The sequence below is a fragment of the Trachemys scripta genome, chromosome 6 (assembly GCF_013100865.1).
Source record: "Trachemys scripta elegans isolate TJP31775 chromosome 6, CAS_Tse_1.0, whole genome shotgun sequence".
NCBI lineage: Eukaryota > Metazoa > Chordata > Testudines > Emydidae > Trachemys > Trachemys scripta.
The window spans coordinates 33,195,863-33,207,256 of record NC_048303.1 but is presented as its reverse complement, the minus strand read 5'-3'; the positions used below and the strand labels follow the sequence as shown (position 1 = coordinate 33,207,256).

General features: G+C 42.3%; 1 long non-coding RNA gene across 1 annotated transcript in view; it reads right to left on the bottom strand.

The window, feature by feature from the left end:
• Positions 1-6,129, bottom strand: part of LOC117879413 — a 47,717-nt gene extending 41,588 nt beyond the window's left edge. Inside the window, exon 1 of the long non-coding RNA XR_004646262.1 lies at positions 6,051-6,129. This is a non-coding gene — a long non-coding RNA (uncharacterized LOC117879413). The remainder of the gene's footprint in view (positions 1-6,050) is intronic.
• Positions 6,130-11,394: the final 5,265 nt, after the last annotated feature.

Here is an 11,394-nt window from a genome sequence, read left to right as displayed (position 1 = left end):
AGTACCCAGAAGTCACCTCCTACAAGACAGGCCCAACAAAGAAAATAACAGAACACCACTAGCTGTCACCTTCAGCCCCCAACTAAAACCTCTCCAGCGCATCATCAGAGATCTACAACCTATCCTGAAAGATGATCCTTTACTCTCACAGATCTTGGGAGACAGACCTGTCCTCACTTACAGACAACCCCCCAACCTAAAGCAAATACTCACCAGCAACCACACATCACTGAACAAAAACACTGACCCAGGAACCTATCCTTGTAACAAAACCCGATGCCAACTCTGTCCACATATCTATTCAAGTGACATCATCATAGGGCCTAATCACATCAGCCATACCAGCAGGGGCTCGTTCACCTGCACATCTACCAATGTGATATATGCCATCATGTGCCAGCAATGCCCCTCTGCCATGTACATTGGCCAAACCGGACAGTCTCTACGCAAAAGAATTAATGGACACAAATCTGACATCAGGAATCATAATACTCAAAAACCAGTGGGAGAACACTTTAACCTGTCTGGCCATTCAATGACAGACCTGCGGGTGGCTATCTTACAACAGAAAAACTTCAAAAACAGACTCCAACGAGAGACTGCTGAGCTGGAATTGATATGCAAACTAGACACAATCAACTCAGGATTGAATAAGGACTGGGAATGGCTGAGCCATTACAAACATCGAATCTATCTCCCCTTGTAAGTATTCTCACACTTCTTATCAAACTGTCTGTACTGGGCTAGCTTGATTATCACTTCAAAGCAAATTTTTTCTCTTACTTAATTGGCCTCTCAGAGTTGGTAAGACAACTCCCACCTGTTCATGCTCTCTGTATGTGTGTGTATATATATATATATATATATCTCCTCAATATATGTTTCACTCTATATGCATCCGAAGAAGTGGGCTGTAGCCCATGAAAGCTTATGCTCAAATAAATCTGTTAGTCTCTAAGGAGCCACAACGGATGACACTGTTACACAGTCAAAGACTGAACAGTGCTCACATGCTAAGAAGAAATGTGGTATTGTTGTTAGCTTTATGATTAACTCCTGGGGCGGGGGGGGGAGAGGGAAGAGTGGCAAGCAGCAAGGAAGTTTGTTCTCTGCCTTAATCTCTCTAACTAAAGTCAATTTTTGAGGCAGAGTTGTTTCTTGGAGACTGGGCATTGGTTTTTTGGGTTGAGATTCCTGAAAGAGGGAATTACCCGTATGCCATCTGTGATCACCTCTGCTCAATGAATGGTGTGTGTAATATAAACAAGTTGTGCTATGAATATACCCAACTCCATGTAATAGATGTCTTCTCCACCAGGAAGCCTACCTGCAAACACCCTGACATCTGCTATCGGTTGGCAGATGGGAAACAATAATATGGTTATTGTTCTGTAGTATACACTGCTGAAATAATACAATTTTTATTCTTCCCTAACATTTATTAGGCAGGCCCCAATCCTGCAAACACTTATGTACATGCTTAATTTTATGAGAGCAGACCCATAGAGCTCAATGGGACTATGCATGTGCTTCCATGGCTCGTAGTTCATATGGATACATAAATAAAATCTACCTTGTGGCATAACATAAAGCCTTGCAATTATCTTCAAGCCCAAGCTTTGTTTTAGTCAGCATATTCCTGTCTTCATGCAATTCTTTTTTGTTTTGTTTTTTAATAAAAAAAATAATAATCACCTTCACATACATTACTAAGAAAAGACAGTCTCCTACCCTTAAATTAGGCAAATGCTGAGCTCTTTTGAAAATCCCACTCCGGATCTGTCTGCCAGGCTCTCAGTTATAGCAAAGGCCTGACCTACATTTAAAATTTAGCTTGACATAGCTATGGCACTTAGGGTGTGAAAACTCCATACCCCCGAGTGTTGTATCTGTGTCAACCTAAACCCAGTGTAGATAGTTAGGTCAAAAGAAAAATGCTTCTATTGCTACCATCACTCAGGAAGGTGGAGTTCCTACAGTGACAGACAAACTCCTTCCATTGTTGTAGTCTGCATCTATACCATGGGCTAACAGTGGCATAGGGTAGACATAATCTAAATCATATAATCATGCTATTAGACTCCTAGTAGGCTTAAACAGCACTTAGAAACCCTTCACGGGGAACACATAAGAAAACCAAGGTCATTTTTCCAGCACCGGAAAGAAGAACTTTTGTGTCAATAAGTGCAATTCAAGAGAACTAAGTCAGTCTCTGACCACACTCAAAAGGCATAATTTCAGGTGAGACAACACATCACACAGGCAAAGAAACCTACACAATTGGAGAGACTTTGATTTTGCCAGATGCACTTGATATGGTGAACATAACATGTGGGAAAACCGAGCAAACAAACTCAAGCCATATCTTCCAACAACAGAGTGAAGTATAGGATTGAGGCAACATCAGCAGATCAGGAAAACACTTCGGTGGAGCATCTGAAAAACATGGATGCTTTTGCTCTTCAAGTTCATGTGAGCACTGAGCACTGTGATGCACATTTCTTAGCCTTTGTGAAATACACATGGAGGGTGCAGTTGTCAAAGACATTCTGTTCTCTCTTCCTCCTCCTGGAAACAAGACAGCAGAAGGAGGATTTGATGTGCTACATGCAAGACAAAAATACCTTGTGTGATAGCATAGTGGGCTTTTGCACAGATGGAGCTCTGTTTATGGCAGGCCACAAAGCAGGTCTTGGTAAAGAAAGTTGCTCCATCTGGTGTGTGGACTCTCTGTGTGATTCTCAAGAACAACTGGCATCTGAAGCTCCAAGTCTAGAGCCTGGTGAAATTTTGTGAAATACATCAAGATTCAGTCTCTTCACACACGTTTGTTTGGAAAACCGTGTGAAGACGTGGGATACGAGCATGAGGTGTTGTTGTTCCACACTAAAACTCATTGACTCTTGAGAGGAAAAGTACTGGGATGATTTTTTGAAGTGAGAGCTGAGCTGCATGCTTATGCAATAGACTGGAAAAAGAGTGAATTTAGTGGTTTTCAATGTGACCAAAGGACGTTGTGCCTTCTTGCTTATGTCACAGACATATTTGGGAAACTGAATTAATTTAATACAGGCCTACAAGGAAAGAACACCCACATCCTTCAGCTGAGTGACTGAATCACAGGATTCATGAAGAAAAAAATTTTCTGGAAGAATAATCTATTGAAGACAAACTATGAATCCTTCCTGAAGCTTTGCAAGTTCCTGGCTGAAAATGAAATTATTCACCCTCCCACACAGGTGATGGCTGAGCATCTGAGCCAGATGGTGGAACTGTGTGCATTCTTTTTCTCTGATTTGGACATGACAAAGTATGTTGGGGTGCAAAACCCTTTCAGTGCAAACCTTCTGTCGTGGATTTGCCAAGCAGCTGTAATTGAACAGCTCACTGAAATTTCCTGAGATCAATTCTTGTGAGGAACATATGCCCACCATTCTCTCCTGTAGTTCTGATTCACTATCATGAATGAATATCTTGCATTCTTAACATGTGCCTTTAAACAGATGGTGCACAAGCATGTATTTCTGTGAAGCTGGATTCAGGACATTTGTGTCATAGAATCATAGATTAGGGTGGAAGAGACCTCAGGAGGTCATCTTGTCCAACCCCTTGCTCAAAGCAGGACCAACACCAACTAAATCATCCCAGCCAGGGCTTTGTCAAGCCAGGCCGTAAAAACCTCTAAGGATGGAGATTCCACCACCTCCCTAAGTAACCCATTCCAGTGTTTCACCACCCTCCTAGTGAAATAGTGTTGCCTAATATCCAACCTAGACCTCCCCGACTGCAACTTGAGACCATTGCTCTTTGTTCTGTCATCTGCCACCACTTAGAACAGCCGAGCTTCATCCTCTTTGGAAACCCCCTTCAAATAGTTGAAGGCTGCTATCAAATCCCACCTCACTCTTCTCTTCTGCAAACTAAACAAGCCCAGTTCCCTCAGCCTCTCCTCGTAAGTCATGTGCCCCAGCCCCCTGATCATGTTCATTGCCCTCCGCTGGACTCTCTCCAATTTGTCCATATCCTTTCTGTAGTGAGAGGCCCAAAACTGGATGCAATACTCCAGATGTGGCCTCACCAGTGCCGAACAGAGGGGAATAATCACTTCCTTCGATCTGCTGGCAATGCTCCTACTAATGCAGCCCAATATTCCATTAGCCTTCTTGACAACAAGGGCACATTGCTGACTCATATCCAGCTTCTCATCCACTGTAATCCCCAGGTCCTTTTCTGCAGAACTTCTGCTTAGCCAGTCGGTCCCCAGCCTGTAGCGGTGCATCGGATTCTTCCGTCCTAAGTGCAGGACTCTGAACTTGTCCTTGTTGAACCTCATCAGATTTCTTTTGACTCAATCCTCCAATTTTTCTAGGTCCCTCTGGACGCTATCCCTACCCTCCAGCATATCGACCTCTTCCCCCAGTTTAGTGTCATCCACGAACTTGCTGAGAGTGAAATCTATCCCATCATCCAGATCATTAATAAAGATGTTGAACAAAACCGGCCTCAGGACCGACCCCTGGGGCACGCCGCTTGATACCGGCTGCCAACTAGACATTGAGCCATTGATCACTACCCATTGAGCCCAACAATCTAGCCAACTTTCTATCCACCTTATAGTCCATTCATCCAATCTATACTTTTTTTAACTTGCTGGCAAGAATACTGTAGGAGACTGTATCAAAAGCTTTGCTAAAGTCAAGATATATCACGTCCACTGCTTTCCCCATATCCACAGAGCCAGTTATCTCATCATAGAACGCAATCAGGTTGGTCAGGCATGACTTGCTCTTGGTGAATCTATGTTGTCCATCGAGTCTCTATTGATCTGTCGCTGATGTCACATTGGAAATTAGATGTGCAATTTCTACCAGGCTTTGGACTTCAAGAAGCTGGGTGGCAACACGCAAGTCCACGTGTCACATTAGAAAGCATTAAATAAATTACTTAATGTGTAAATTCCTTGGATTCTTTTGTTGCTATGTTGCTTTGTTGCTATCTAGGGTCACAGAAAACAGTAAGTCTTAAAGGGGGGGGTCATGCAGGCAAAAAGTTTAGGAAACCCTGCTCCAGCGAACACCATCCATATCCAACAACAGCTTTCTCAATAGCTTCTGGGACACTGGTACTAAACAAGTGACTTCTGCCTCATGCTAGTCTTCAATCACTTCCTTGCCTGGAGATATAGAATGAGGAGAGACACCACACCAAGGGTGGCCACCTGAAATGTAACATACTGTGCTGTCATGAGTGCCAAATAAGACTTTTCCATGAGCTCCTCCATTATTTGGTGATTTTCTTGGGCTGTTTTTCAAAACCACACATTTAATTGTACTTTAAAATCCATGTTCAAAAGCAGATCCTGAATGTAAGTAAGTTTTCCCAGTTCATTTTGTAAAAGGAGATAGGATTTTTGCCATATGGCTACAGCCTGAATGTAGTTGCTGTTAACAATCAACAAGATCGTGTTTGTTGTTTTCTCTTGAATTATATGCTCTGTACATGTTTGGCAATAACTAATTCTGAAAACCAGTTACTTGAAGCCTTTAAAAGAGTAAATAATTGAACATGTTTCTATGTCATAGCAAAAATAACCTTGTTATCTGAAACTGTATGCATATGGTTATGCAATGTGTTATATTTAATAGAATTCTGCATATTGTTTTATACATTTGAACAGAAAACCCAGCAGGCTGGGTGAATTTGTCCCCAGATCCCTAATCTCTCAGACACAATCCATCCATATTAAAAAATAAATTAAAGGAAGTGATCTACATGAAATATGTTGGAATAAGAGTCATGAGAAACCCACTCATACGGAGCACATTAACAAATGCAAATTGAATCAACAGCTTTAAAGAAAGAGCTGGGTGACTCTTGAAGAATGGTATTTTAGATTCTGTTGCGGAATGCATAAATCAGTAACAAAATACTTCAGCCTACCTCGCCATAGATAAACTGTGAGGAAAATAAAAAGGTCTCCAATAAAAACACTAAAAGCAAAAGTCTGGTATTTTTTTCTACAAATTTTAAAAACCACAAACCTGCCTTACCTCTCAAACTGAAAAGTTCCAAATTTGTAAGGATTTTGGATTTTCCTTCAAAGTTTCTGTGTGTGTCATAGAACTGAATTGAGTCAGAAATGGAGGGTTAGGAGGTACCTTAAGGGGACATGTAGTCCATCCTGTGCTCCCTCCCCAGCCCCCCACCCACACTGAGGCAAGATGCCCCCCACACACACACACTGAGGCATAGGTGCCAACTCAATGGGTGTTTCCCAGTCCTGCTGATCAATGCCTCTTGCACTCCGCAGAACAGCTGATTGCAGCAGGTGGAAGTTGCTAGGAGGGAGGGGGAGGAAAGAGGCAGGGTAGAGATGGGAAAAGGAAAGGCAGGGTGGGGCCTTGGGGGAAGGGGCAGAGCAGAGGCAGGGTGGGGGTTGGGGCTTGAGGGAAGGGATGGAGTGGGGGCAGAGCATGGGACAGAGCTGGGGGGGAGCCAAGCACCCCCTAGGTAGAGAAGAAGTCAGCGCCTATGCTGACAGGTGTTTGTCTCTCCCTTTTTAAAATATGTCCTGAAAGATTACAATCTACATGTTAAAATGCCAGATTTTAATTGAACTTCCCGTTAAAATGCATGTGTAAAATATGCAGCCTTCTGAAATTTTGTTTAACCATTTCCCCCAGAATCTCTATTTACTTTGATAAGGTCCCATCACTGTGTTTGCTGAGCATTGCACAAACATTAATGAATTTAGCCTTAAATGCCATGTACGGAAGCATTATTTTACAAATGGGGAAATGAGGCAGAGGGAGATAAAATTTTCACCCAGAATTCCAATTGAAATCACTGGGACTTGAGGGTACCCATAACTTTGAAAATTGGCCTAGTGTGATTTGCCCACCATGACCCAGGCAGTCTGTGGCAGAGGGTGGAAGAGAACCTATTCCAGTCTTTTCATACATCCTTCTCCACAATTTTAATGTCCTGTCCTTCTACTCATTATTTGAGTATGCCACTTTGATTTCTATATCAGGGCTGAGAGCTACAACTGAAGGTGCCTTCTGCAATAAAGACCTGTGAGCTGGGAACAGATTGAAGAATGGATGAATAAGGAGAAAGAAAAAGAAAGATACTGATATCTGTGCATGCAATCCATTGACTGCACTGGTTTAATTGAGAGCAGAATTTTACTCCCTTTCTTATAAGAACATAATCTAATCTTATCTTATAATGCTGTAAAATACTGGATGATACAGAGAGAAACAATCCAAATAATTTCAGCCTCAACTAATATTTTCACTATAATTTGTGAACATGAAGCAACAAGGTTCAATACAATCAAGGAGGACTAAAATCTAGTAAATGGTAATGCATTAGGAGTTAAAAGTCTTTTAAAAAAAGAAATGTCTAAGCCTGATAAATACTAGTTCCGAGACACTGGGGTATTGATTCAAAAACACTGAAATCAGCAGGAATTTTTCTATTGATTTTATAGAATCATAGAAACGTGGAGCTTGAAGAGATGTCAAGAGCTTTAGTCCAGCCCCTTGTACTGAGGCAGGACCAAATATACCTATACCATTCCTGACAGTGTTTTTCTAACCTGGTCTTAAAAACCTCCAGTGATGGGGATTCCGTAACCTCCCTTGGAAGACTCATTCACAGCTTAACTATCCTTATAGTTAGAAATTTTTTCCTACTATCTAACCTAAATCTCCCTTGCTCCAAATTAAAGTTCTTGGCAACTGCGCAAGTAGTACTTGAGAATCATTTTCTTCATACAATTCACAGTAACTAGCCACATATTAGATAAAATACATTAAGGATGGTATCTCTTCTTACCCCTACTGTTTCGTACTGTACATATGGGGAAAGTGTCTAGAGTAAAGGACTAGGAGAAGGGACAGATTCTGTGATGGAGTCACTATGTGATCTTTGCCAAGCTAAAGTAACACAGAAAATTAAGTCTCCCTAGTTTCCCTATTGGGAAAATATGGATAATGACACTGACACACATTTGTGCAGTGCTTTCAGAGTGACAGATGAAGAGAGCTATATAATGCTAAGTATTTTTTCTTATCTACATGTCCAATGTTGAACAGATATAAAAGTAGGGTTATTCTTCTCATTGCAATTCCAGGTACCATATTCTGCAATGAAAATACTTGAATAATTAAAAGGAACCAAAAAACAGAATTTCCTTCCTCTAAAAATTTTTTGGAAAAAAAAAAGTCCCAAATTGGGACAAAAAGTCAAAAATTTGAATTTTTTCACAAGATGGAAAGTCTCAGATAATTTAATTTGGGAGAATGATTCAGATTCCTCCCCAGGCTGCCTGAATCCCTAGGGAAAGCCACCTGCCCAAGGAGCTGGGCAGCCTGGGAGTTGGAGAGCCAGTTCCCCAGGCAGTTGGTAACCCATGGAGTTGATTCTCAGGGGAATGGGGCAACTGGCTACCCAGGTGTCATAGATTCACAGGTTCGGTGCTCTTGAACAGTGCCTGGAAGGACCCTTTTAGTATGTCAACTCTCTTAGGGTCACATTCTGTTGTTGGAGTAAGCACCTTCACTTCACTGCCTCTTGGGACTGAGCTTCAGGGCCTTGAGCACCCCTTCTTCACTCAGTGAGTGCACCTGAACTGGACACCGGGGGGAGACTTACGCACCTAAAGGGAGCAATGCAATCCCGACTTCCTGGCTCTGGAGTGACTCTCTGCCAGCGTTGTGAAAACAGAAGGATTTAGTAGATGTCTGGAACACAGTATAGAAAGTCCTTCGGTTAACATAAAGAAAGGAAAATTACAGCATAGTCTATCTGGGTCAGTCCCAGAGGTCTCTCTGACCCCCTCTTTAGTTCCCGTCCAGAAGTGTCTCATGCTTCCAGCAGCCCACATTTAACAACCCTCAGGGGCCCCTCCTTAGTCCTTTGTTCTTGTTCCGGGAAACATGGTCACCTGGCCATCTTCCTTAATCTTTTGTTCTCCAGCTGGTCTCAACTGGCTGGCTTCCTACAGAGGGCAGGGCACCCTAGTCATTAGTTGCGAGGTATCAAACAGCCTCTCTATGGGCATGGGGCCCTTGTCCCCAGACAGCTAGGCATCAGTCACCTCTGGGTCTTTGCAAAGAGTAAACAACCGTTTCCCCCCACCTAGTTAATCAAGCATAGAGGAAACTGAGGTGCACATAGTCATCATACAAAACATTATGAAAAATTCCCACTTCATCGTTCCAGGCAGCCAGGGACTTGGGTAACCCACTGATCCAGCCACCCAAGGCACTGGGGAGCCAGCCATCTGGGGAGCCCTGACTCTCCAGCAATCTACCAGGAAGGCTACCAAGGAGCTAGGGATTTGGAAGCCCTAGCTTCTCGGCATGCCTCCAGGAGGACTGCCGAGGAGCCAGAAAGCTTTTCTCATTTTGATTTTCCACCCCAACAGAAAAAATTCCACCAAAATTCAAATTTTCCCATGGAACGTTTCAATTTTGTGGAAACTGCATTTTCCCTCAGAAAACCGTTCTGATGGAACATTCCCCACCAGCTCCACTAATAAGTTATGTTGAAGTGCTGTATGATATCCGCCCAGATGTCTGAAGCTTAAAAAAAGAAAGTGAAGATGTCATGATGTTTAGTTGTTTTAAGACCATTTAACTTCCCAGTATTATGAAGTCTTCCATCCTATTGATGTTGTGCAGCAGAGCCCAAATCTGTGAAGAGTGCAGAATTACAGACATCACAAATTGCCAACCAATACACACCGTTTTTAATTAAATTGTACCACTGAAGGACAGATTCTGATCTCAATTGTATCTGTGTACTTCAGGAGTAACTACAGCAAAGCCAATGGAGTTATGCAGATGTAAAACTAGTGTTAGCAGGTTAAGAATCAGGCCCAAGAAATCCTCGTTCCTCACAACCACACATCTCCTCATGTTCTGTGCCTACATACTATTCTGGGAACTGACCTATAAATAAGATGAAAGACCAATTTGAACACTTCTGCCATGATGCCAGTGCTCTTGGTTGTGACATTTGAAGAGACCCCTGGATTCAAAGTTAGCACCCTGCTCCTGCCAAGGGAGCTGCGCCAATGGACACTTCAGGTATGACTGCACTGCAGCTGCAAGCGAGACTCAGGTTGACAGACTCACGCTAGCAGGGCCTGAGCTAGCATACTATAAATAGCACGGTGGATGTTGCAGCTCAGGCTGTAGGTCAAGCTCTTAAGTCAAAGTTGTTGGGTGGACTCGAGAGCCCAAGTTGCAATGTCGACATTGCTATTTTTAGCACACTAGCTTGAGACCCACTAGCCCCACCAGAGAGAGTCTGTCTACACAGCAGTAGTATGTCAACCCATACTCTTATGTTCACGCACCCATGGACCTCAATGAGAGTCTGCACGGGTGTAAGAGTCTACTTGCATGGATCTCTTTGCAGGAAGCAGTCCTAGATTTCACCCAGAGATTAACTTTAAATCTGTATATCCAGCATAGTTGAATAAAGGTCTCCATGTACAACAATTGATACATTTTTCAACATACATTGTAGATTGCTGATCATTGATTGTGGAATAGTTCTGAAGGTTGTCTCACTGAGTATGCTGAAGGAAACCATCATTCTCACCAGCTTCCAAGCTGAGCCTATGCAATACACAAATTCTGCTGGTGGCCTATAGTGCATAAAGGTCATTGCCCTGATTCTGCATTCTTTGCACCCCCATGACTCTCACTGAAGTCAGTGAGATTCTTTGGGTGTGCAAAGAATGCAGCATTAGGGCACTAGACCACTATACAGACTAAATTCCGTAAGAAAATACCCCAATGTTTTGTATAGTATATCAGAAAGGAGGCTTTATCAGAAGATATAGGATTATATGGATAGAAATTAGTGGAGACTTCTAAAGCAGTAAGCTCTTTGACCAGAGTTGAGGCCTCTAGGTGTTACTGTAATACAAATGTCGATAATATTTCCAAAGTTTATCAAGACCTCTGAATCCCCAAAACATCTTGCTATGTTTACATTTTACATTGCATTGAAACTTGTGTATTTGAGTAGAATGATTTATTTTTAAACCTTGAAAAATAAATTCTGGTAATCAGTTAATAGGGATTAAAACAAAACCGAGAAGGGAAGTCTATTTGTTTAACAGGAAGAAAGTTCATTCATGAAAGTTCTGCTGGTTTATGGAATAAGTTTTCCTAGCCAGAAAACCATTAAATAGTCCATAGTTGTGTGGGATTGTTTTGGGGGTTTTTTTTGTTTGTTTGTTTTTTGAGAAGTCAAAAGGGTTTCTTTTCATTTATGATAACCACCCCCACAGCTAGCTCACAGCAGCAATCAGGAGCACCTTGCAAACTATCCTATATCCGTTTGTGTATCATGATGTAGCATAGCTGT